The sequence below is a fragment of the Vicia villosa genome, linkage group LG4, assembly GCF_029867415.1.
Source record: "Vicia villosa cultivar HV-30 ecotype Madison, WI linkage group LG4, Vvil1.0, whole genome shotgun sequence".
NCBI lineage: Eukaryota > Viridiplantae > Streptophyta > Magnoliopsida > Fabales > Fabaceae > Vicia > Vicia villosa.
The window spans coordinates 22,495,814-22,522,166 of NC_081183.1; the positions used below are offsets into that span (position 1 = coordinate 22,495,814).

Sequence of the window (26,353 nt, forward strand, 5' to 3'; positions counted from 1 at the left end):
GAGGGATCTCTACAAAATATGGACCAAGATTCTTCCGGGGTGTTTCTATCACAGGAAAGGAACATATTCTGCAGATTTTGTCAACAATGAGCAGAAATACATTCTGTATTGCATTGCCACTCAGAAGAAGGTTGATGTTATCTACATAATCTTCAACCACATGTGGAATGCTGTGAGGGATTCCAGAAATGCCTTCAGAATAAAGAAGTGTACTATTATTCCTTTTGGAAGAATCATTACAAACCTTCTGGTTCATTCCAAGATTGTTGAGAACTTGGAAGCTGAAGGTACAATCAAAGATCTTGTTGTTAATACTGGAAGTTGCTTGAATGCTCTCACCTTGAGAAAGATGAGTGTTATTGATGCTATTAGACAAACCCCTCAACCTCTTCCTGGAGCAAGAAGTAGAAGAGATCCTATTCTTGCTGACTTTGAACCCTTTTTCAGAAGTGAGATGCCAGAATTCAGAACTAGATATCTGAATTCTCTCAAGGAAGAAAAAGAAGAAAAAGAAAAAGGAAAAGGTGCTCCTGCTAAAGGAGGTTGCAAGAAAGCTTCTACCTCTAAGCATGTTGCTTCAGAAGATGTTTCAGAAGCTGCTTCTGAAGCTGATGTGAAGGAGGAAAGAAGGACTAAGAGAAAATTTGATCATCCTTCTGATATCCAGGAGAAGGTAGTCCAGAATGTAGTTGCTGCTACTACTGTTGAGAAAGCCGTCCCAGAAGAAGTTGTTGCTGAAGGAGTTCAGGTTACTTTAGTTGCAAATGAGAAGAGTAAGAAGGAGACTGCTGAGAAGAAGAAGAAGAGAAAGCCTTCTAATAACAATGAGAAAACTGTTAAAGCTGTTGAGAAAAAGAAGACAAGAAAAAGAAAATTAATAATTGATGCCTCAGATGTAGATGAGGATGTTCAAGAAGCTGTGAATCAGCAAGCAGAAGCTGTGAATCAGCAAGAAGAAATCTCTCAAGGACCAAAAACTCAAGTAGTTGAAGGTCAGAAGGTTGTTGCTAGTGAGAAGGAGATTCTGGAATCTTCCAGAAGAAGAGAAATTTCTCTTGGGAAGGCAAAGGTTGTGGAAGAGCATAAGAGTAAGAAGAAGAGGAAGCTTGAGGCTGTGTTTGAAGCTGTTCAGAAGGTATCCAAAGGTATTCATCTCTCTGAACTTGATTCTGTTCCTGCTTTACGTTCAGAAGTTGCACCAATAACTGTTGCTCAAACCCCTGAACCAGTAAATCAACCAAAAAAACCCCATCAGAATCACCCATAAACATTCATGTTCTCACACCTCCTTCCTCTCCTGTAACCAAAACTCTTACTCCTCCTCCTTCACCCATCACAAATGTTCCCATTCCTTCATCTCCACCCACAACCAACCTTGCTTCTGACCAGGCCCTTGAAACCCCTGTTCTTGATATACAACCCCATCAAACTCTATTTCCACTACACTCCAATATATCCACTTCTCAACCATCACCTCATGCAAACTATGAACCCATTCCTCCCACCTCTCAAAACATTACCTCTGTTTCTGATCTCCCAGATTCTGCATCACATGAGCAATTGCTCCGTGACTGTAATTACACTCCCAAGCCTCGTCCTGAAGCTGAACTGGTAGTGCTAGATTCTGAGAATGAAGAAGAATCATCTTTTCGATTGGATAGAGAGCCTCAACCCTATTCTGTCCCTAAACCAGATTCCCCTATAACCAAAATCAAATCCCGCCGAGCATATCCTATTGGTGTAATTTTTGAAATGGTAAAGAGGAATCTCAGAAGAGTCTTTGATACTCTCAGAATTATTGAAAGTACTGGCTTGAATGATGTTGCTATGCGAAAATTATGGAGAATCTTTCAAAGAAAAGAAGATGCTTATTTTGAAGAACTTCAGGAAATTTGTGTAGACATTGCTCCATGACCTTGTGGAATTTTGAGGAGTTATGAAGACTTCTGGTTCATTCGTCTTTGAGGGAGATATATCTTTGAAGAGAAGGAATTCACTAATGAACTTGAAGAGGCAAGAATTGCTGCAGAAATGGAAGCTAATCCTTGCAGGGATATTGTGGTCTGGAGACCTAAGATTCCAATTCTGACTAGAGACTTCAAATCTCGTTTTGACTTTCTGAGGGAGAATCCTTCTAAGAAAGACCCCAGCTTGGTCATCCCAGAAGTTGCTGATCCTCCCGAAGTTAAAGGTCCTTCTGCCCTTAGGAATCTGGCTGCCATTCTTCAGGCTCTTGAGAATGGAGATTCTGATCTGCTTGTTGCAGAATATGATGGAGATGCTTCTATGGAAGAAGTTGATGCTAAAGATCATCCTGTTGGAGATATTCCTGTTGAGGAAAGTCATAATGATGATCTGACAATGGAAGTTGCGGTTCCAAATGTTGTCCCTCTGGACAGAAGCTGTGAAGCTTCTTCTGGTGAACCCTCTCTTCTGGCGAAGACTCTAGAGGTTATTTAGAAGAATCAGGCTGAGCTAGCTTCTCGCATGGACAAGCAAGGCACGATCAATGCTGAGTTTCGCACTTTCATGGAGAGGCAGACTGAGAGAAACAATGGGATTCATGACATGCTGGCCAAGATTATGTCTAAGCTAGGGTCATCTTAGTCTTTGAGTCTTAGTTGTTTTTCCTTGTTTCTTGCATCTGTCTTCTATGCATCTTCCTTGTACTCTTTGTGATAATTCTCCTTTGCCTATCAATGAAAATTATCTTTTCTTCTCTCATATTGTTTGTTTTTCATCTGAATCTTTTACGTTTTTTGATGTTATGACAAAAAGGGGGAGAAAAATGTGATAAGTGATCTGATTTATTTTATCAGTTTCTGGGAGAAAGTCTCCACATTTCTAACAGAACTTGCAACTTCTATGTCTTTGAGTGTTTTGCAGAAATTGAAGATATTCTTAAAAGCTCAACATGAGAAGCAAAGACATGGGAAAAAGCAATTCTGTATAGAAACAAGCTCATGGAATTTGAAGCAAGCTGAGTGCTGTAAAGCTTCAAGAATCAGAAGCAACAAGGAAGAATGTTCTGATATTCTGATGATAGAATATGCTCTAACTCATTCTCATTCCTTATATATTCTGATGCATGTTTTTAGTTCTAAAATATGCTCTGTAACATTACTGTTGTTTGCTCTGATACATATCATATATTCTGATACATATTTTATGTTCTGATTCATTCATGCTTTGACTTTTGTTGTTTAGTTGTTCTGTAACATTTTAGGATGAAGAGATGCTCTGATGATGCTCTAGTACATTCAACAATGTCCTGATACAATCAAGCATGCAATGATTCAAGAAGAAATTCAAGCTCTGAAGCTGTCCTATGGAAGCAAGAATCAGAAACTATGAATGTTCTGAAGATCTAAGCATATGTGAACGTCTCAACTGAAACGGAAAATACTCAGGGAAGTCCTTTATTTATAAATTTCTTCCAGTGTTTATTTCAGAGGGAGATTATTTATCTCAGGGGGAGATTGTTAATCTCAGGGGGAGACATATTCACACACAATGTCTATATGCTTAGGCTATAGCTGTGTAATTGTCTTTAGCCGTCTGATATTCTGATTGCAAATTCATATCATTTATGTATGTTTTTGTCATCGTCAAAAAGGGGGAGATTGTTAGAACAAGATTTGTTCTGATCAATATTCTTAGTTTTGATGATAAAAAGCATATGAATTTTGTATGAGATAATGTGGTACTCTAATACTATGCAATTTCCATTTCAGGAATTATATAAAGAGTATGCACAAAATCAGCACAAGAAGCACTGACTCAGAAGGTTCAGCATGCAACATCAGAACATGGTCTGGCAAGACATCAGAAGATGGTCAAGCACAATCAGAACATGGGTCTATGGAAGCATCAGAAGAACTTGATATCAGAAGCAGAAGCACTGAAGTTCTCATGGTATCACACTCAGAAGCACTTCAAGGTCAGAAGACAAGAAGATGCTATGCACCAAGTTGTTTGACTCTGATGATATTCAAACGTTGTTTACACAAACATCAGATCAGAAGCAAGTACAATATGGCAGGCTACGCTGACTGACAAAAGGAACGTTAGAAGCTATTAAAGGCAACGTCAGTAGACACAGCGAAAGCAATGCTCGAGGTAGTTGACAAAAGAGTGAAACATTAAATGCGATGCTGTACGGATTACGCAAAGCATTAAATGCTCCCAACGGTCATCTTCTCAAGCGCCTATATATATGAAGTTCTGATGAGAAGCTAAATACAACACTTGCGCAAATATACATAAATGCTGTCAAATTCAAAAGCTCTCAAACTTTATCATCAAACTCACTACATTGTTGTTGTAATATCTTAGTGAGATTAAGCTTAAACTTAAGAGAAAATCACAGTTGTGATAATAGCTTCATAAGAAACATTGTAACTCTTCAAAGAATTTGTTTACATTAAGTTGTAAGAACTAGAGTGATCAGGTTGTTGATCACTATACTCTAGAAAGTCTTAGAGGGTATCTAAGCAGATTGTTCCTAGAGTGATCAGGTTGTGATCAGTATACTCTAGAAGACTTAGAAGTTGTCTAAGTGGAAAACCATTGTAATCTTGTGTGATTAGTGGATTAAATCCTCAGGTGAGGTAAATCACTCCAATGGGGTAAGCTGGAGTAGTTTAGTTAACAATGAACCAGGATAAAAATCATTGTGCAAATTGTTTTTATCTTACAAGTTTTAAAGCTACACTTATTCAAACCCCCCCCCTTTCTAAGTGTTTTTCTATCCTTCAGACTAGTATATTTCGGAAGTTCATTTCCGAAATATGCAGAAACAGACATAAATTTTGCATTTTGTTGATTGCTTAGTGTTTTGTGTAAAAAATACAAAAGGAATTCAAAATAGATATAAATTAGACAATGATGACATAAAACATACTTATATTATATACGTATTGAATCGGTCCGATTTTACATGATAAACAACAATACATACAAAAATGGTCATTACAAACAAAAAATGATCCGGAACAAACTAAAATTCACCGAACCAATCGGTGGATCCTAAGTCCAAAATAGGTACGTTCTTCGACCGCTCTCTATTTTGCTCGCGCTCTTGGCTTATCATTTCTTCAAACTCCGCCATTCTTGAAACGAACGGATCTGGACAAGTCTCCGCCTCATTTGAACGATGTGCCGTCCATTGACAAGAAGTAGCCGATATAGGACAGCCCGGTTTCAAAAACACTTGGACGAAGTGCCGCGATCGTAGATACCCGATGCATATGATGCGGCTCGATGTGTCCAATGGCGGTCGACTATGAAGTGGAAAGAAAGTCTCACTTAGTCCAAACCTCGTCAAATCGACACACACCGTATCATATGCACTTGCTATTAGATGACCCATATCGGGGAATTACATCCATTTTGAAACCGGAGCGATACTGGTAAGTGATGGAACAAGTGAATCATGAATTTTCGCAAACTTTTCTTGATTTTCATATAGTCGGCCGAAGATGTCCCGATACGAAGTTAACTCCACAATAAGTTCCCGTCGGACTAAAGTGTGATTATTTTCCCCTTTACCGAGCAAATCCGCAACGGCCCGATATCCACAATTGTCGTCGCCTCTAACATCAAATCAACGATGTTATCGATATATTTGTGCATAAAAAGTGGCATCTTATCAATGTAGACAATGGGTGATTTCTTGATCGGCGGTGTGCGAGGTGGCTTCGAAATACGGGCTCCTTTGTTACCACTACACTTGGACTTCAGTGTCGGTGAATCCGGGAATGATGCATCAACATGTTCAAAGTAGGAAGGAGATCGTTTTGTTGATGTGTCTTCTTGTGTAACTTCGGACTTTTTCGGTGCACCTTTCGTTTTAACCGGTTGAGATGGCGGTTTCAAATCGGTGGTCTCCGGAAATGCAATTTTTCGCAATTGTTCTTTTATATGCATTTTCGTTGTGTCATCCGCTTTAGCAAACTTCTCCATTATAACTTCCAACTCGTCGGAGATGGTGATTTTGGAGTCATTTTCTTTCGGCGGGTCAAAATCATCAAAATGAAGCTTCTTCCAATGGTCGGCTACCTCATCCATGCGTATTGGTGAATTCAACTTCTTCTTTTTTAAAAGTATACAAGCACATGGAAGGTCGTATGTCTTTCTAATGGTACACACACAGAAAGAACTATCCGGCCCCGTGGTCTCCAACCGCTTCGCTTCATGAAACAAAAAATTCAAACTCGTTCGAGGTTTCATCATAATTTTGTTGAATCAATGTAGTGAAATAGGGGATGAAATGGGAGATGTTTACGTCAAATTGTAGCTTTCTATGCTCCCTTTAACGTGATCAACAGTTTGAAACTTGATTTTGAGACGAAAAATGGATGGAAATTGATTGAGTTTTGGAGAGGGTTTGGAGAAGTTTTGGAGAAAAAATGATGAAATAGTGAAGGAGGGAAAATTGTATATGCAGGAATATTTTCGGAAATGAACTTCCGAAATATTCACGGTTTTGAATTTTTTTTACTTCGGAAATGCATCTCCGAAAACACCACTTTTTTGATGTTTTCGGAGATTCATTTCCGAAAAATATGAAAATTAAAAAAAAAAAAACTTCGGAGATGCATCTCCGAAGCAGGGGTAATTTTGGGATTTCGCTGGAGGTGACCCCCATTGGGAGGTGGGTAAAGAAAAAACCTTGTTGTAATGGATGAGAACTTGTGTTGGTTAAATGTTAGCATAGTTAGTGATATCTTAACATTATTTTGAACTTCTTTATAGGTTAGTATAGGAGTATTGTTTTATAAACTTTTTATAGGTTAGTATAGGAGTACTGTTTTTTAAAACTTTTAAAATATAAAAGACATTTTAAAATATAAATTCAACCTTAAAAAATTTTCCAAAAGTCAACTCTTAAACGGATTTTTAATGTGTGGGAGAAAGTGTCCAATATCTTCTAAAAATCAACTTCTAAACGCATCCTTAATGTGTGCGGAGAAAGTGTATGATCGAGTGTGTGAATTTATGTACTGGTTTTGAAAGTAAATGCCTTTATGTAAATAATCAAGAGATATAAAAATAATTCAAAAAGTATACTTAAAGTAACCATGAGGCAGTTAGGCTAGACCAGGCTTTATAAGGCCTAGGTCTGGCCTACGATAAATTTGAAAGGTCTGAATCTGGCATGTGGTCTATAATAGGTTTTCTTTTTTGGCATGGCCTGACTTTTTTAAAAGCCTGACCTGGCCCGAAAGCTTATTTAAAAGCCTATTTTAAATTATGATTTTCAATTAATCCATATTATTTAAGAAACCTTACAAGTCGGCATATATATGCATATATAGACCGACCTATTTAACCTTTGTTCTAATATATATGCATATATAGGCTTGCTTATTTAATCTTTTTTCTAATATATATGCAAATATAAGCCGATCTATTTAGTCTATTTTAAATATATATGAAAATATAGGTCGGCCTATAAGGCTTCATAGACTTTTTTAATAGCCTAAGTCTGGCCTATTTTATTAAATAGACTTTTAAAAAAGCTTAAGCCTGACCTTTTTGTTAAATGAACATGGTCTGATCTTATATAGGATAGGTCATAGACCCTTCTAGACCGGTCAGACCTATTCTCACCCCTAATTGTCACCAAAATCTCATCTCCAACGGATGGTGATTTAAATTCCTCTTTGATTTGAAATTATGCAAACTTTTCTACGATTTTTGACATATCAGAGTCAAGCTTTTTTTTATCTTCAAACGTGAGATGATTATTTGATATTTCCATATACACTTTATGCTTTATAGAGTTCAAAGTGTCCTATAAATATGCACTTTTGTGCATTTCAACCAAACTTATTAAGTTTGTCTTTGATAATTAAGATGTAATCGAGATAATCAGATTGATGAAAATATGTAAGGCTTTTAAAATATTCACTATTTAGAAAAAAAAATCATTATAGATCTTATGTAGATTCTATATATTTTTTCTTATATAATCCTGAGGATTTATTCCATGTTCTCAAAAATCTCATATTATTCTCATTGATCATGCATTTGGAAAAATCTATTACATTTTTACGTATAGTTTAACAAATATTTTTTTATTAAAAACAACATCATAATCATCTCATAATTTACATGTAGCTAGCATCTTTTGCATGAGTTATTATGCTAATAAACATTATTGATCAAGTGAAAAAATATATTTACCTACATTGCGTGATCTAATAATTTTCACTTCTAGCTTCCTCCAAAATTGACATGTCTTGTAAGGGTTTGGACCTAATAGCGAGGGCTCTTCCATCAAAGATTTTCAAACATTGTTTAAATCTAGTCGATCTTGGAAGTACTAAAAAAATGGCTTATAGAATTTAAGTCAATGTGAAATTCGTAATGTGAAGCTTGAATAGATTATATATTTATTAATAAATTACAATGTTCACTTGATTTGTATTTATTGTTTATAACTACTCATAACAACAAAATATATATTTTCTAATAACTTTTTACCATAGTTGTACATAGTTCAGAATTGAAACCTTTATATTTGGGCGCTTTCTTTTTTCTTTCATTTTTAGATTAAAACTAAATTACATTTCATCTAAAAGCTTCCTAGGTCTTGTGTTCGACTCCTAATGCCTTACTTTTACTTTAAAAATAAATATAATTCCAGCTCTACTGCAAATCTTAATCGAGGGAAAAAGCTAAACATGTTATTGGTTTGACTCCTAACACCAATAATTTTGTGTTTTATTTTTTAAAAAAATTATGTCTTCCTTTTATTTTTTGTTTCATTTTAAAACTAAAATAAATTATATTTTCACTCTATTGAAACTCCCAACAGAGTGGGAAAGATACTTAGTTTTGTTTTTCAAGTTTTTTTTTAACGGGCAATGAAATATTTATACTCAAAGAAAGTACATGGGCTCTCACCCAATATTACAACAATCAAAGGTTAGGAAATTTATCGGCCAATGGCACCATAACGGATAATTACAATTTACATTTGTCGGTATTCCTATCACAATCCATAACCACGAAGGAAATTTAGCCCTATGCACCACCTCCCCTACTTGAAAAACATGAAGTTAAATTGAATAGCATTCCTTATACTCCAAATTGTCCACCCTATGGTAAGCCAAATTAATAATCTCTTTCTCCCAAAAACCACTCAGTCGAGCACCCCATAAAACACTAGAATATGATCCACCACCCCCATTGAGTTTTCCAAAACGAAACCCATTCAACATGCTATCTCTTGCCAAACCAATTTTGAGAATGAACATTGCACTAACAAATGATCCAAAGACTCTAAATATAACTGACAGAATATGCATACCTTGTCACTATTGTTGGTAATGATTCCTCTTTTAGCTTAAAGAACCTTGGTCGCTATTCGATTCTTGATGCACCTCCACCTGGAAACCTGAATTTTGGATGGGACCTTTGTCTTCCCTAAAACTGGCATAGCATTTAACACATCCTCATTGTGTGGCTGAAAAATCCTACTGTAATTAAACTCCACATAGCCCGAGCTGTCTCAATACAACCTGTTTTCGTCTTTAAACCATTTGTAATCATCCGCAATTCCCCTCTCCGGACTGATCTCATTCAGAATCACCTCTAATTATTGAAATTGTGTCGCTACTGTTGTTGTTAATCTCCCTTGATTTGAGCCCAGATTCCAAACCCAGAAGCTAACTACAAAGCTTCCCATTTGTTGGACTGTTACATCTTGATTATTTGCCATACTAATAGCTTCCAGAAATACCAACTTAAACCGAATTCCTCAACACCAATTATTATGCCAGAACCTTACTGATTTCCCCAAACCGAAACGTCACGTCACACCACACAAAAATCAACATACACTCTCCCCATCATCCAAAATGTTTACTATATCACGCCACCATAATGACGACTTCTTAACCGCTTCTTTTGGAACACCCCCAAGTACAGTACCCTCTAAACAACCATACCTAAACTCAAGAATCGGCTTGTACATCTCCTTTTTATCAACCAAGAACCGCCACGTCCATTTGCTGAGCATAGAATTGTTAAAAGTTTCCAAACATCTAGGTGTCATACCCCAATTTTTGACCCTAAGATCCTATATCATTCATATCCCAATCACTAATCAAGAGCTTCACTTGGAAGTTTTGTTTATGGTGTTACACTCACCTCATCAACAAGAGGGACCATCAAGCACCAACGATTGTTTATCTTGTATGCATATTATACTAACCCAAATACCAAAAATATTGCTTTGTTTCTTTGTAGGCTTCTGTTTTGTAGGTACCAAGCCAAGACATGCAATAAACAAGGTATTTTTCACATCTTTGACTGATGAAATCGATTTCCCTACTGGGTAAATCGATTTCCCTGCAGCAATCTTCACCAAAATCACATTCTGGACAGCATGAAATCGATTTCCCTCCTGGGTAAATCGATTTCCCTAGTATATTTTACGCCAATTTCTCTTCTGGAACAGAGTGAAATCGATTTCACTCCTGGGGAAATCGATTTCCTTAAGGCGAAATTCAAAAAATATAAGGAGGGAAGCTTGACATCATTTTGGCACCTTTTTATTTGATCATTTTACCAATTTTCCACCTCATCAAAATTAATCTCTTCATTAAACCCACTTAAACCTCATTTTACCATTTCTTACCATTTAAATGCCACTTTAATCACCAATTAAACACAAGCTAATTACCAAATGCAAAAAGACCAAACTACCACTACTCTTGCTCCAATTCTATAAATAGCGCCCACTACTCTCTCATTTCTCAAGCTTGGAGAGCCAAAAAATTGCTTGCAAATTCATTTCTCACCCTTTCCAAAACCCTCACCCAAAGTTCATCTTCATAAGATTAGTGAGATTCACATTGAATCTTGCTAATTTTGAACTAAACCTCCTACATTTCACTCTTTTCTTTGTTTGTTCATCTCCAAACTTGAAGGATCTACACACTTTGTGCTTGCTCTTGAAGCTACTCCAAGAATTTTGCTCAAAGAAGTGGTAATTTGCTAGATCCATGATGTAGATCTTTATTGCTTGTGTTCAATGCATCTTTGATGCTATATTGGTGCTATTTGATGGTGATTTGATGGAAAATTCGTGCTTCAATTTATGTGTGATCATAAGGTGTTTGTATATTTGTTCAAGTCAAGTTTCATGCCTTTAAATGCTGTTTTTCCTGGAATTTACACTGAGGAAATCGATTTCCTTAAGGCTGAAATCGATTTCCTGCTGAACGTAACCTGTTTTTTGTGAAAACTGCACTATGGAAATCGATTTCCCCCTGCATGAAATCGATTTCCTGCTGGCAGAATGTGGTTTTTGGCCTTTTTTATGCTTGTTTTGGTTTCCTACTTCCTCCACTTCATTAATATCATTGGATCTAGGATGTTGATAGGTTTGAAAGAACCAAATCCATAATATTAGATGAATGATAATAATGATAGTGTGAGTTGATTATCTTTATGCATTTTATCTTCTTCTTCTCCTTTTTTTCTTTTGATCGATGAAAGTCTTAATACTTTGAGAGTTCTTATGGATTCTTAGTAAAGACTAGATCGTTACCTATTTTATTTTCGTGCGGTATTGCTTTCGGAAGGCGATCTACATATCGTTCTTCTCGCATGCATTAGCATATAAAGTTTTGACCGGCCTCGTTGTAGGGTGATTTCTACATAAATCACTTGGCGATCTGCTTAACATAGCGCAATATTTCGTGTCCCGAATAAAAAAGATCAAATATGGAAGAGAATTGTATGCGGTTGATTTATGACTTATGGAAATTTATCGTGTAGTCGCTATGATTTTATCAAGCTTCTGATAAGTTTCTGTTGACTTTAAATCCGAGTACATCCTTCACTCACCATCGATCTTCATTACTAACTTTGATAACATACTTGACAAGTTTCAAGATGGTTATCTTTAACATCTAACAATTGACTTTAATTTCCGCAATTTATTATACCGCTCTTTATATTTCTTGCCTTATCGCTTTACTTTATCATTTCATCATATTTACATTCCGCCATTTTTTCTTTGTCCATTTGGACGTTTATAATTCCGCTATTTTCTCTTTGTCCATTTGGACATATGTTTATGTTTCCGCTATTTTCTTTTTGTCCACTTGGACCATACTTTACTTTTATGCTAAAACACTAATAAACAACCAAAATCTAAAAAACACATAAGGCTCTCTTTTGGACTATTGGTTACTATCCTGAGCATTTTGGAGATTCGGACTTATGGACTCAGTGCCTCTGGACCCTTATTTTGTTGTTACTCTGCTGTTATTCTGTCTATCTGGCATTGGATTGCTGTCTGTTTGTATATGCAGGTATTTCCTTGAAAGCCCTTGATGGTTAATTCCAAGGCATTGATATAAGGATTTTACTCGAAAACAGCCGTTACTCTGCCTAATTTTTGTCAGAATTTTAATGTGCTTAATGCAAAGTGGTGCTAAAGATAATAAGTTCATCTGGATCCCCAAGTGGTAATGTGTTGGTTTGGTATTGATAAGTCCAAAGGATGGGAAACTACCTTGACTCTTAATGTCAAGTGTTGGCTTCTTAAATCGGTTAGACCGTTTCTTTCCTTAGCTTTTATTTTACGCAATAGGATAGCCTCTTCATCTCCTCTCACTTCTTAGATTTTCAAAATCTTCTCCCTTTTTCCAAAACATTCTTATGTTTGCAACCTTTTCAAAACTTTTTCTTTAAAATATCTTTTGCCCTTAGTGGCCTTTTTTTCAAAAGTTTAGACACGATTAATTGTCGAACCGAGTGGTTATACCCCACGATTTTGAAATTGATTGATATAATGAGATCTTTTCCGCGTGAGAGAGCTAGTGGCATACTCGTCGATTTTATCCGAGTTGGAGCCCTTCTTTCATTTGCGATGCAAAGAACTCGTTTGTTCTCATGCTCAAGATCAATGGCTGAGTATTTCTCTCCGACGACGATAAAGTGTTTATTCGTTTTTTTTAAACCGTTTTCCCTAAAGCGGAACTACATTAGCTCTGACTTCTCCATTGCACCGAGGAGGTATGTAGGCACAAAGCTTAACGCTTTGCCGAGCTTATTTTAAAAATAAAACAAACTCTTTTTAGCACACACGACACAAATTTTCAAAAAGGTTCCTGTGGAATACCACAGATATGAGGGGTGCTTAAAACCTTCCCCTCATATAATCAACACCCGTACCTGAGATCTCTTTCTTGTTTTTTTAAAAAACAAAACTTTGGGTTTTTCGTTCTTTTCCCTTTTCCTTTGAAAAAATAAAGCGCGGTGGCAATTTCAAACGAAATATTGATTCGAGTCAATCCTATGGCTTCGATATTAGATTTTTCCCGCTACAGAAAAATGTCGACTTCACTGGGGACACAGTTTTAAGTGTGTTAAGCCTATTTTTGTTTATCTGTGTGTTTTTTATTTGTATATATTGTTGTGTGCTTTGATTGTTTATTTTCTTTTTTTCTTTTGGCGCTCGATGGTTCCTCCGTGATGAGATAAAGTTCTAACCCGAACTTTGGTGAGTAACTTGAGATAGGAGGTGGTAAGACCAATAGTCACATGTCAGGAGCAATCCTTACCATGAGCGTTATATGGTGGAACCCCAATTAGTGGAGGCCTCATGGAAGGTAGTAGAGGTTGTTACTAACCATCGTGATAACGCTATTACTTTCAATAGTGAGTGTCCGTAGAAGCTGAACCATGCGTTACTACGCTCAGACGAGGTCTTTTTAGGCATATTATTGGTGCCCATGAGCAATTGTGCGTGCCGGTAATATCCGATAAAGATTGAAAACTCTGGGAACCTTTGTAGAACCCGATCGGCAGGTACAAATTTCCCTAGATCATACCTTTTGGGATGGTTAGACCCATAGCTTCATGCTCGTGACGTCGAACCTTTGAACTATGATCTTATGTGACCTTGCATGCTATTGGTTGTGGTTGATGCATAAACCATGCATTCATGCATCCATGAAAACTCTTTTTCTTTTGATTTTCAAGGAACTTAGAGGTCTTTCCTTGTAAACATCATAAGTTTCATCAAACTCAATGGATCTTGGGTGTTAATGGGGTGAAAATTCTAATCCACCAAAATGGATGATTGATTTTGATGATAACTTAATCAAAGCTTTAGTCCAATGTTTGAGTGTTTACAAGTTAATATCTTAAGTTCCTTGAAACTCAAAAAATTAAAATAAAAAAAAAAACAAATTACTGCATTGCATGCATCATTCTACATTTGGTCCTGCTTTCTAAAGAAATTCTTTAGAGCCTTATTTCCTTTCTCCTGGTATCATCAGTACAACGCTCGTGCTAAGAAGAAATGGAAAGCATCAAGCAAGAGATTCGTGAACTCCGTGAAGAGGTGGTTACTTTGAAGGCTGGAATGGAGCATCTGACTGCTCTGGTTGAGGCTTTAGTTGTTGCCCAGGTCAATCCTTCTATGAAGGAAAAAAGGATGGCAAAGGTCTTTCTTGAAACTCTGAACTCATCCTTTCCTAAGGGGATAGTAGTCCATACACCTACTGACTCCCGTGGAGAGGTGGATATGAATGCGCTTCTAGAAAGTGATGTCCGAAAGGAGTGTTTGCTTGAAGAAGGTAACTCAGTTGGTAGTGTGAAGAAGTTTGGTAATGACTTTTCAAAGAAGAGAATCAGGGGAGGAAACAATCATCCTCAACATCAACATGTTTCCTATGTCATTCCTGTATCCAATTCAGTTCATGCAATTCCAGATTATCTGCAGAGTACTCGTCAACGAGTTCCTCCACTGAATGAGCAAAATCAATCTCGAAAGCCTAATTTTGATCCTATCCCTATGACCTACACAGAATTGTTCCCTGCTCTAATTCATAAGAATTTGGTTCAGACAAGGTCACCACCTCCAATTCCAGAGAAGATTCCATGGTGGTACAATGCTGATGTTACTTGCGCTTTTCATCAGGATGCTCCCGGACACAGTTTAGAAGATTGTTGGGATCTAAAGGTTGAAGTTCAAAGATTGACTCGTGCTGGTATTTTGGCTTTCCAATGTTCAAAACAATCCCTTGCCAAAGCATGAATGAAGATCTATTAGTAGCAGCCTTGAAGTTTGAAAGATGTTTCCTTCAGCACAAACCCAGATGGAGAGAGTTCTCAGTTTTTAGTATTCTTATTGATTTCCATTTGTAATATTTCTTGTTTTTCAATGCATTGTTTGCATGTAGAAACTTGTTTATTTTTGAATGTTAATGCTAACACAATGATAATCTTTGTCTTGAAGTAATTCATTCGTTTCACTCATGTTTATTTGTTTTTATGCATTATGATACCAATTGCTTTTGCCAAACTCTTGCTTATGCAGAGATGGGAGGGAGGATGATGATCTGAAAACGCAAAATTTTTGGTTGTATGCTTTTGAATAAGACCCTGCTGATGATGTACAGGCATTGTTTCAAATTCCCAAACACCGGAGATATAAGGAAGATAATCCCTTGTTAACCCCTTTGAGCCTTGAAGTAGGAGTTTCTTTTCTAAACAAAAAAACCCTAATTTTTAACCTGGGGCAGGGTAGTGTTCAGTTGACTTGACCAAGTGTTCAGATTTCAAAAAGGATTGTGCATCCAAAGGTTAAACATGTCATATCCACATCAATGGTTGGATCATGGAAAACCACAATGGTTATTCCCCGCACATCAAAGGTTGGATCATGGAAAACCACAATGGTTATCCACCGCGTATCAAAGGGCATGGAAATGTAAAACCACAATCGTTATCCTCCATCCGCCAAAGAATGAGGCAGTCACAACCCTCTCAACAAGTCAAGACAAAGTCAATGTCACACGATTTGTTCAAATCAAAAGAAAAAAAGAGAAAGAAAAGAAAAAAAAGGCTCGCTAAGTCAGAAACTTGAAATAAATGACTTAGGCAAAAGTTAGAGCATCCCGCTGGACGATCAATTCAAAATAATCAGTCCAGGCAAAAGTTAGGGAAAATAAAGTAAAAAAGAAAAAAGTGAAAAGTGAAAAGAAAGGACTACAAAGCAAAAGTCCTCAACAGTGAACAAATCTGTGTGAATACAGAAATGAAGACAAAAGGGTGACTGCTATCTCCAAGAAAGCTTCATTGGATCATTAATGGCACAAAATCCTTTTGAGAGATGAATAGTCATGTTGAGTTAACTGAACATAGGACTGGAGAACATCACGAAGTTGGGGTGGGCTAAATAAACTTTGAGCCTAAAAATCTTTTTTTCTGAAAAACCGTGAACCAGGCCACGTTACAACCCTCTAAAGTCCTAATTGAAGCAGGGTTCATTTCGAGAGCATACTTAAACAAGAAAGCGTTCCTGACTCCTATCGGTTATGCTGAAAATTTGTGTTGGTATCATATGCATAAAAAAAATATATATGTCATGCCTTAACCAATGATTCGTTCACAAGGTTTTGCGACATCTTTTTAAAACTTCAAGACTTACATAATTGTTACATTTTCATTATCATTCTCAGAATAAACATTTTTTTGCTTGTAAACATTTGTTTGACATCCAGGAAGTTTACATCTGATCATCAGTAGAAAACTAAAACATTGCCAGGGGCATGTTGTTTTCCCAGTATAATGCTTTTGCAAGTTTGATTACCATCATGGGGCAAAGCTCGAAGACTTTGTCGAGTAAAAGAATGTGCCAAGTTTAGTCAATCTGGGGCAGCTACGTCGAGATTTGACAAATCTCTCCAAAAATCTGTTGATCTGGGGCAGATTATTCCAAGTCTTCATGATGCTAAGGATCTCTATGAACCTTTTTGAGGTAGTTTCCTTTCATAGACCATGTAGTCTGGGGCAAGTTGTGAATCATAAGTAACCTTGATTACCTCTTTAGCTTGAGGTACAAAGGTTGTTTCCATGATTAGTCCAGAGTATGTCACTCTCTACCAAGAAGTTTTTAGACAACGGTTGACTGTTGGGTTTTCTTTCTCATCTTGTGTTGAGTTTTGAACTAAAATCCCCCGCATGTTAATTTGTTTGCTTTGATGTTAACTTCTTATTTCCTCTGCAAGTTCATAATGGTGATTTTCTCCAAAGAAATTTTCTCTGATTCCCCATAATAGAGCTTGGGGTGTTGCCCGATCTTTTGATAAGAAGAGGATGATCTGTAAATTCCTCGCAGAGACTGATAATCCCCAATGAGTTTGTTCCTCGTGGAAGAATTTTTCTTCGGTGTTCCTCCTCAGCTCATTTTTCAGGATGGAATTAACCCCCAGTTGAGGTTATTTCTCAAGGGGCAAAGCTTTGTTTGACCGTTTCTATCCAGTTTGTTCTTGGAGTTGAACTTTGATCTCTTACAATACTATTTTGAACCTCTCTAGGCTGGGAAATCTAGATTGAGAAGGCATTTATTTTGCACCTATTGAGGATTCTTCGTTCCTCAACAATGGAAAGTTCATTTGTGATTGATGTTCTTATCAGATATTGAAAGGCTTATTTTCCAGCAGTGATGTGCTTGAAAGCAAGGGGCAGGTTTTAACTTGGAGCAACTTGTGTTATCCCCATCATGTTTTGGTTGACAACAAATGGAAACCTCGTTATTTGAGAAAGTTTGTGTGTCTCTACATATCAATCTTATCTTCACATCAACTGATAATCTCTCAGGCTTTATGAACTTCTTGATTCCAAGTGGAAGAAGCTCAGCAAATGGTATGTCCCTTCATCAGAAGTGACAGTTTGCATCCAGTTCCTTTTCTCAAGCCATGTCCTTGATTAAAGAAGAAGTTGATCCCTAATCTTAGCGACAACTTATTGTTCTCAGCAGCTTATCGTCAACCATTGAGGCTGTAATTCAACTTGGTAGATCACCTTTAGTGGAACGTTGGTGTGTTCTCTTTCATCGTCAGTGGTACGTCGATGAATCATCTCTTTTGATATCATCAGTGGTACGGTGGTATATCTCTTCATGCCTTCAGTGGAACGTTGGTATGTGTTATCGTCAATGGTACGGCGGTACATCTCTTTTTATATCATCAATGGTACGGTGGTATATCTCTTTCATGCCTTCAGTGGAACATTGGTATGTGTTATCGTCAGTGGTACGACAGTACATCTCTTTCATCGTCATTGGTACGTCGATGAATTATCCCTTTTATATCATCAATGGTACGGTGGTATATCTCTTTCATGCCTTCAGTGGAACGTTGGTATGTGTTATCGTCAATGGTACGGCAGTACATCTCTTTCATCGTCAGTAGTACGTCGATGAATTGTCCCTTTTATATCATCAATGGTACGGTGGTATATCTCTTTCATGCCTTCAGTGGAACGTTGGTATGTGTTATCGTCAGTGGTACGGCGGTACATCTCTTTCATCGTCAGTGGTACGTCAATGAATTATCCCTTTTATATCATCAGTGGTACGGTGGTATATCTCTTCATGCCTGCAGTGGAACGTTGGTATGTGTTATCGTCAGTGGTACGGCGGTACATCTCTTCATATCATCAGTGGTACGATGGTGTGATTTCTGTTAACAGAAGATTGGCATTCTGATTCAAGATGCATACTTTCTCATCCCCAGTGAAAGAGGATGTTCTCCTTTTCCCATCCCCAGTGAAAGAGGATGCTTTAACCTCTCTGGTGCGAAGTGTTTTCCCCAGAGAAGTTTCTTTCTCCACCAAAGTTTCATCTCTCCAACGAAGTCTTGCCTTCCCCAGCGGAGTTATGCTAGCAAGACATTTGTTTTCCCCAGTGGAGTTCTTTGTACTCCCCAGTGTTATCATGTTTCATCATCATAGGCATTCATTAACATTGCATTGCATCTTAAGATCAAAAATTGTGTTTTATATATTTAAGTCTCTTCGATCTTGTCAAAACGAAGATTTCCAATCATCGTATCTCCAAATCGAAGAAACTTAAATAGGGGCATCTGTCATACCCCAATTTTTGACCCTAAGATCCTATATCATTCATATCCCAATCACTAATTAAGAGCTTCACTTGGAAGTTTTGTTTATGGTGTTACACTCACCTCATCAACAAGAGGGACCATCAAGCACCAACAATTGTTTATCTTGTATGCATATTATACTAACCCAAATACCAAAAATATTGCTTTGTTTCTTTGTAGGCTTCTGTTTTGTAGGTACCAAGCCAAGACATGCAATAAACAAGGCATTTTTCACATCTTTGACTGATGAAATCGATTTCCCTACTGGGTAAATCAATTTCCCTGCAGCAATCTTCACCAAAATCACATTCTCGACAGCATGAAATCGATTTCCCTCCTGGGTAAATCGATTTCCCTAGTGTATTTTGCGCCAATTTCTCTTCTGGAACAGAGAGAAATCGATTTCACTCCTGGGGAAATCGATTTCCTTAAGGCGAAATTCAAAAAATATAAGGAGGGAAGCTTGACATCATTTTGGCACCTTTTTATTTGATCATTTTACCAATTTTCCACCTCATCAAAATTAATCTCTTCATTAAACCCACTTAAACCTCATTTTACCATTTCTTACCATTTAAATGCCACTTTAATCACCAATTAAACACAAGCTAATTACCAAATGCAAAAAGACCAAACTACCACTACTCTTGCTCCAATTCTATAAATAGAGCCCACTACTCTCTCATTTCTCAAGCTTGGAGAGCCAAAAAATTGCTTGCAAATTCATTTCTCACCCTTTCCAAAACCCTCACCCAAAGTTCATCTTCATAAGATTAGTGAGATTCACATTGAATCTTGCTAATTTTGAACTAAACCTCCTACATTTCACTCTTTTCTTTGTTTGTTCATCTCCAAACTTGAGGATCTACACACTTTGTGCTTGCTCTTGAAGCTACTCCAAGAATTTTGTTCAAAGAAGTGGTAATTTGCTAGATCCATGATGTAGATCTTTATTGCTTGTGTTCAATGCATCTTTGATGCTATATTGGTGCTATTTGATGGTGATTTGATGGAAAATTCGTGCTTCAATTGATGTGTGATCATAAGGTGTTTGTATATTTGTTCAAGTCAAGTTTCATGCCTTTAAATGCTGTTTTTGCTGGAAATTACACTGAGGAAATCGATTTCCTGCTGAACGTAACCTGTTTTTTGTGAAAACTGCACTATGGAAATCGATTTCCCCCTGCATGAATCGATTTCCTGCTGGCAGAATGTGGATTTTTGCCTTTTTTATGCTTGTTTTGGTTTCCTACTTCCTCCACTTCATTAATATCATTGGATCTAGGATGTTGATAGGTTTGAAAGAACCAAATCCATAATATTAGATAAATGATATTAATGATAGTGTGAGTTGATTATCTTTATGCATTTTATCTTCTTCTTCTCCTTTTTTTCTTTTGATCGATGAAAGTCTTAATACTTTGAGAGTTCTTATGGATTCTTAGTAAAGACTAGATCGTTACCTATTTTCTTTTCGTGCGGTATTGCTTTCGGAAGGCGATCTACATATCGTTCTTCTCGCATGCATTAGCACATAAAGTTTTGACCGGCCTCGTTGTAGGGTGATTTCTACATAAATCAATTGGCGATCTGCTTAACATAGCGCAATATTTCGTGTCCCGAATAAAAAAGATCAAATATGGAAGAGAATTGTATGCGGTTGATTTATGACTTATGGAAATTTATCGTGTAGTCGCTATGATTTTATCAAGCTTCTGATAAGTTTCCGTTGACTTTAAATCCGAGTACATCCTTCACTCACCATCGATCTTCATTACTAACTTTGATAACATACTTGACAAGTTTCAAGATGGTTATCTTTAACATCTAACAATTGACTTTAATTTCCGCAATTTATTATACCGCTCTTTATATTTCTTTCCTTATCGCTTTACTTTATCATTTCATCATATTTACATTCCGCCATTTTTTCTTTGTCCATTTGGACGTTTATAATTCCGCTATTTTCTCTTTGTCCATTTGGACATATGTTTATGTTTCCGCTATTTTCTTTTTGTCCAATTGGACCATACTTTACTTTTATGCTAAAACACTAATAAAAAACCAAAATCTAAAAAACACATAAGGCTCTCTTTTGGACTATTGGTTACTATCCTGAGGATTTTGGAGATTCGGACTTATGGACTCAGTGCCTCTGGACCCTTATTTTGTTGTTACTCTGCTGTTATTCTGTCTATCTGGCATTGGATTGTTGTCTGTTTGTATATGCAGGTATTTCCTTGAAAGCCCTTGATGGTTAATTCCAAGGCATTGATATAAGGATTTTACCCGAAAACAGCCGTTACTCTGCCTAATTTTTGTCAGAATTTTAATGTGCTTAATGTAAAGTGGTGCTAAAGACAATAAGTTCATCTGGATCCCCAAGTGGTAATGTGTTGGTTTGGTATTGATAAGTCCAAAGGATGGGAAACTACCTTGACTCTTAATGTCAAGTGTTGGCTTCTTAAATCGGTTAGACCGTTTCTTTCCTTAGATTTCATTTTACGCAATAGGATAGCCTCTTCATCTCCTCTCACTTCTTAGATTTTCAAAATCTTCTCCCTTTTTCCAAAACATTCTTATGTTTGCAACCTTTTCAAAACTTTTTCTTTAAAATATCTTTTGCCCTTAGTGGCCTTTTTTTCAAAAGTTTAGACACGATTAATTGTCGAACCGAGTGGTTATACCCCACGATTTTGAAATTGATTGATATAATGAGGTCTTTTCCGCGTGAGAGAGCTAGTGGCATACTCGTCGATTTTATCCGAGTTGGAGCCCTTCTTTCATTTGCGATGCAAAGAACTCGTTTGTTCTCATGCTCAAGATCAATGGCTGAGTATTTCTCTCCGACGACGATAAAGTGTTTATTCGTTTTTTTTAAACCGTTTTCCCTAAAGGGGAACTACATTAGCTCTGACTTCTCCATTGCACCGAGGAGGTATGTAGGCACAAAGCTTAACGCTTTGCCGAGCTTATTTTAAAAATAAAACAAACTCTTTTTAGCACACACGACACAAATTTTCAAAAAGGTTCCTGTGGAATACCACAGATATGAGGGGTGGTTAAAACCTTCCCCTCATATAATCAACACCCGTACCTGAGATCTATTTCTTGTTTTTTTAAAAAACAAAACTTTGGGTTTTTCGTTCTTATCCCTTTTCCTTTGAAAAAATAAAGCGCGGTGGCGATTTCAAACGAAATATTGATTCGAGTCAATCCTATGGCTTCGATATCAGATTTTCCCCGCTACACTAGGCTAAACTCCCTTTTCCTTTGACCAACAAACTTCACACCAATCTACCCAAGCGACCCCCTTCTTATCCAATCCACCACTCCATAAAAACTCTCGTTGAATTCTTAAAAGCTTCTTCAGAACAATCTTTGGAATCCTTAAGAAAGAAAGATAGTATATTGAAATTACATTAAGAACTGAGTTGATCAAGGTGATCATCCCACCTATCGACAAGAATTTCCCTTTCCATGATGACAGCATATTCTTCGTGTTACTAATAACTTGTTTCCACACTTTTTTCCTTCTATGATTTACCCTAACCTGAATACCAAGAAAATTGAAAGGGACAAATCCAATTTCACAACATAAATGCTATGCAGCCTCCTGCCTAAACACTTCTTCCACATTAATACACATGAGGCTGCTTTTACAAAGATTAATATTTAGACCACAAATAATTTCAAACCCCCTTAACAAAGCCTTTACACACCAAAGATTGTTCCACGAAGGCTCACATATAAGAATGGTATCATCTAAGAATTGTAATAATTCAAACTCCAACCCTTGACTCATTGAAAAACCTTTCAACGCCCCACCTTGAACAACTCTTGAAACCAACAATGCTAGACCTTTTTTAACCAAAGTGAATATAAAAGTCGATAAAGGATTGCCGCAATCCTTTTTCCATCCTGGAATCAGGCGTTGGACTTCCGTTCACCATGACCGAAAGCGATGTCGTACACACACAAGGTTCTATCCACTTAATCTACCTCTCCCTAAAAACAATGAATTTGCCTCCTTGCATAATCTATCAATTCATTCAATACCACAATACTATCTTGAATTTTCCTACCAGGAATAAAAGTTGTTTGGGATTTGGACACCAATTTACCAACCACTAGTCGCAATCTATTAGCTAGTAACTTCGCAATAATTTTGTATAGACTCCCCACTCAACTAATGGGTCTATACTCAGATAACAATTGAGAGTTTTCAACTATCGGAACCAACGCCAAGAAAGAAGCCAAAATAGCTTTTGGAAGGTTAGCTCTTTCGAAAAACTTAGAAACAAAACTTATAATATCACCTGACAAAGTGTTCCAGCACTTACGAATGAAATTAAAATTGTACCCTATACAAACTTCATCTTCTACCTCATAAATTCATCTTTCATTAATCAAACTCTATTGCATCATCTAATGAAGATAATGCAACCTAAAAAGAAAATTGTGAGTGGCAAGAAAATAAAAACGATATAACAAATTGTGTTGCTTCTTTTTCAATTTTTTTATCATTAATCATTTTTTTTTGCTACAATATCTTCTCTAGGTGATACAATTTCTTCTTTACTTAACAAGTGGTTATATTTTGTTTGAAATACCTATTTTAATTTTTAAAAAAAAAAAACAAATGCTTATGCTTCAAAATAAATTTTGTTCAACCTAAAATTCGTAAAACACAATAGTGATAGAAGAATAAAAAATTGTAGATAAATTTTAATTTATCATTTTTTATTCTTTTCCAAATAATAAAGATATTTATTTCGTCAAATTCAATTTATCATAACAAAATTGATATTTTAATTTCCAAAAGTGAACTAATGCAACAACAGTGGCCTAATACAATAATAAATAATTGAGTGGATTAAATTTATTTGAAGGTTCATAGAAAATAGGTTGAGGGTGTGTTTGAATTGGTGGTGGATAGAATTGATTATGAAAGAATTGAGTTTGATATAATTGATTTCAATAAAATTGAGTTTAGAAGAATTGATTTATGTGGATACAATAATATATAAGTGATTGTTATCAATTAATATTGTTTGGATAGCTTTAGCAAAATTGATTTTGAATTGTATAATTACCAAAATGATAATACAAATCAACCAGAAAAGAAGTAATTTATGAAAATTAAAGAGGGTAAAAAGAAAAATTTAAAAGAGTTGTAATAAATAATATATAATAAATGTAGAATTGATTCTAGTAAACTCAAAAACTAGGAATTATAACTTTTAATAGAATTACTTTTGAAGGAGTAAAATTGATTTTGAAAAAATATCCAAAGAAGAAAAATAATCAATTAAAATTCTAAACATCCAACATTATAGTTGCAAATTCATGAATAATTTTTTTAGTACTATACTTACAATTAAAAACATCTACATGTGTCTAATATACACCTTGGTTTTTTAGGAGGGTCGCAATCTGTCATCTGTTCACGACATTCTTTATTAGACTTGCATTGGAAAACTCCTGTAATGTCTAATTAAAAAAAAGTTAATAATAAGAAATGAAACATTATATATTAAATTTAAATCATAGTTATAAAATAAATGGGAAAACTAAACTTACCAACGGATACAACGATATCATTAGTTACAACTACAAATATGAAAAGAAAAATAATAACATTAACAAATTTAGGAATATGTGCCATATGCTCTCTCATTTGCATTTTGAAGTATGCATTTGTATAATTGTTTTATAGTGTGAAAAGTGACATTCCTTAAATTAGAATTTATTGGCTAGCGTCTCTTGATTGTTGTTATAATTTATCCTATATTTAAATAATATTATTCTTGTTTTCATCTCTTTCTTTAGTTATAATTAACTAAATGCAATGTGCAGATATTAATCCGTTTATTTGTTTTTTTTTTTATAATTTTAAATATGTTAAGAGTTTGTTTTGATAAAATATGATTAATAAATTTATTAAACATGAAAATATTATTCATTATAAATGTACGATGAAAAAAATATTATACCATTTAATTTTTTATATTAAAAAGAAATTAAAATAATTTTAGAAGCAATATATCAAAAGATAAATCAAAGTTAATATTTAAATATTACATTGAAATATTTTTGTCTTGGTTTGAATCAAAGACCTTCTGGTTAAACTATTGAGAAATCAAAATGAATTTAGGGAGGTATCACATAAAAATATTAATGATGTGGTAAAAATGAGAATGAAATGTTAACGTCAGGATCTCCGCTTCTAATTTAATAGATTATAAATAAAAATAGATGTTTTAATCTCTATATTTTCCCACGCACACTAAACTGTTTGTTCGATTTTAAAATCACATGATTTCTCTACACATGCACTAAAGGTTGGACTTTATATAATAACACACTAAAAATTAACATGAAATCATAAAACAACCACAAATTTGAAAAAGAAAGCAGAATGGAATTTTTTTTTAGAAAACAAGAGAATATATATATATATATATATATATATATATATATATATATATATATATATATATATATATATATATATATATATATATATATATATATATAATATGAAGAACTAAGGGTTGTCCAACCTTTTTACAAAGGGGAAGAAAAACAAAACAACCCCACAAAAGAAAAGGAAAATTACACTCGAATTACAATTATGAGAGAAAAAGAATAGGATCTCTACTAAACTCATAAAAGGAGTAATTGGCATGGGTAATTTTCCCACAAAAAGACCATTTCCAAGTTAGATTCTTAATGTTCCAAAGAATATCATCCAAACTCCAACCTTCCTCACGGAAGCAAACCCCATTCTTTGTCAACCACAAAGTCCAAGTAGTAGCAAGCCACACCACATCTAATTTACCTTCTTGCACCCTTTGCTCCCAAAAAAAAGAATGCCAATTCATACAATTCGAAAGACACTCAACCTCTCCATGTCCACCCCCTTTCCCACCCAAAGAGCGATACCTCTCCAAATGTCCTTAACCACTCTACACCCAAAAAATAAATGAATCGTGCTTTCCATGTAATAATCACAAAATGTACATCTAGTTTTATATAAAGGAAAGTTAATACCTCTATGAACCAAAAGCTCCTTCGAAGGCATTCTATCTTGAAAAAGTCTCCAACCAAAGGCCTTGATTTTGAAAGGTACTTCCGCCTTCCACAAAAACCTATACGCCGTATCATACTTGTTAATAGGACCGAAAGGAGTAAACTCTTTCGCATATAAATCATAACACGACGCCACCGAAAATTCTACTCCCACTCCACCGCACCACTTGACCTTATCTTTTCCAGGAGCAACCGTCGGAACTAAAGAGAGCTCCACACGGTCCTGAAGAGCCAAGAAATTATCCAACCACCCTCCCTCCAATAAGCGGGACTCGGATAGGCCAAGATCCCCCCCAACTCCACTTACCATCCAACCAACCTCCCATCGCTCCAAT

The 26,353-nt window shown here is 35.8% G+C and overlaps 1 long non-coding RNA gene across 1 annotated transcript; it reads right to left on the reverse strand.

Moving 5' to 3' along the window:
- Positions 1–16,441: 16,441 nt before the first annotated feature.
- On the reverse strand, positions 16,442–24,653 carry LOC131594632 (uncharacterized). Its single transcript, XR_009281434.1, has 2 exons — positions 24,507–24,653; positions 16,442–24,416 (listed from the first exon to the last, which is right to left on the reverse strand). It is a non-coding gene; the product is annotated as an uncharacterized LOC131594632 (long non-coding RNA).
- Positions 24,654–26,353: the final 1,700 nt, after the last annotated feature.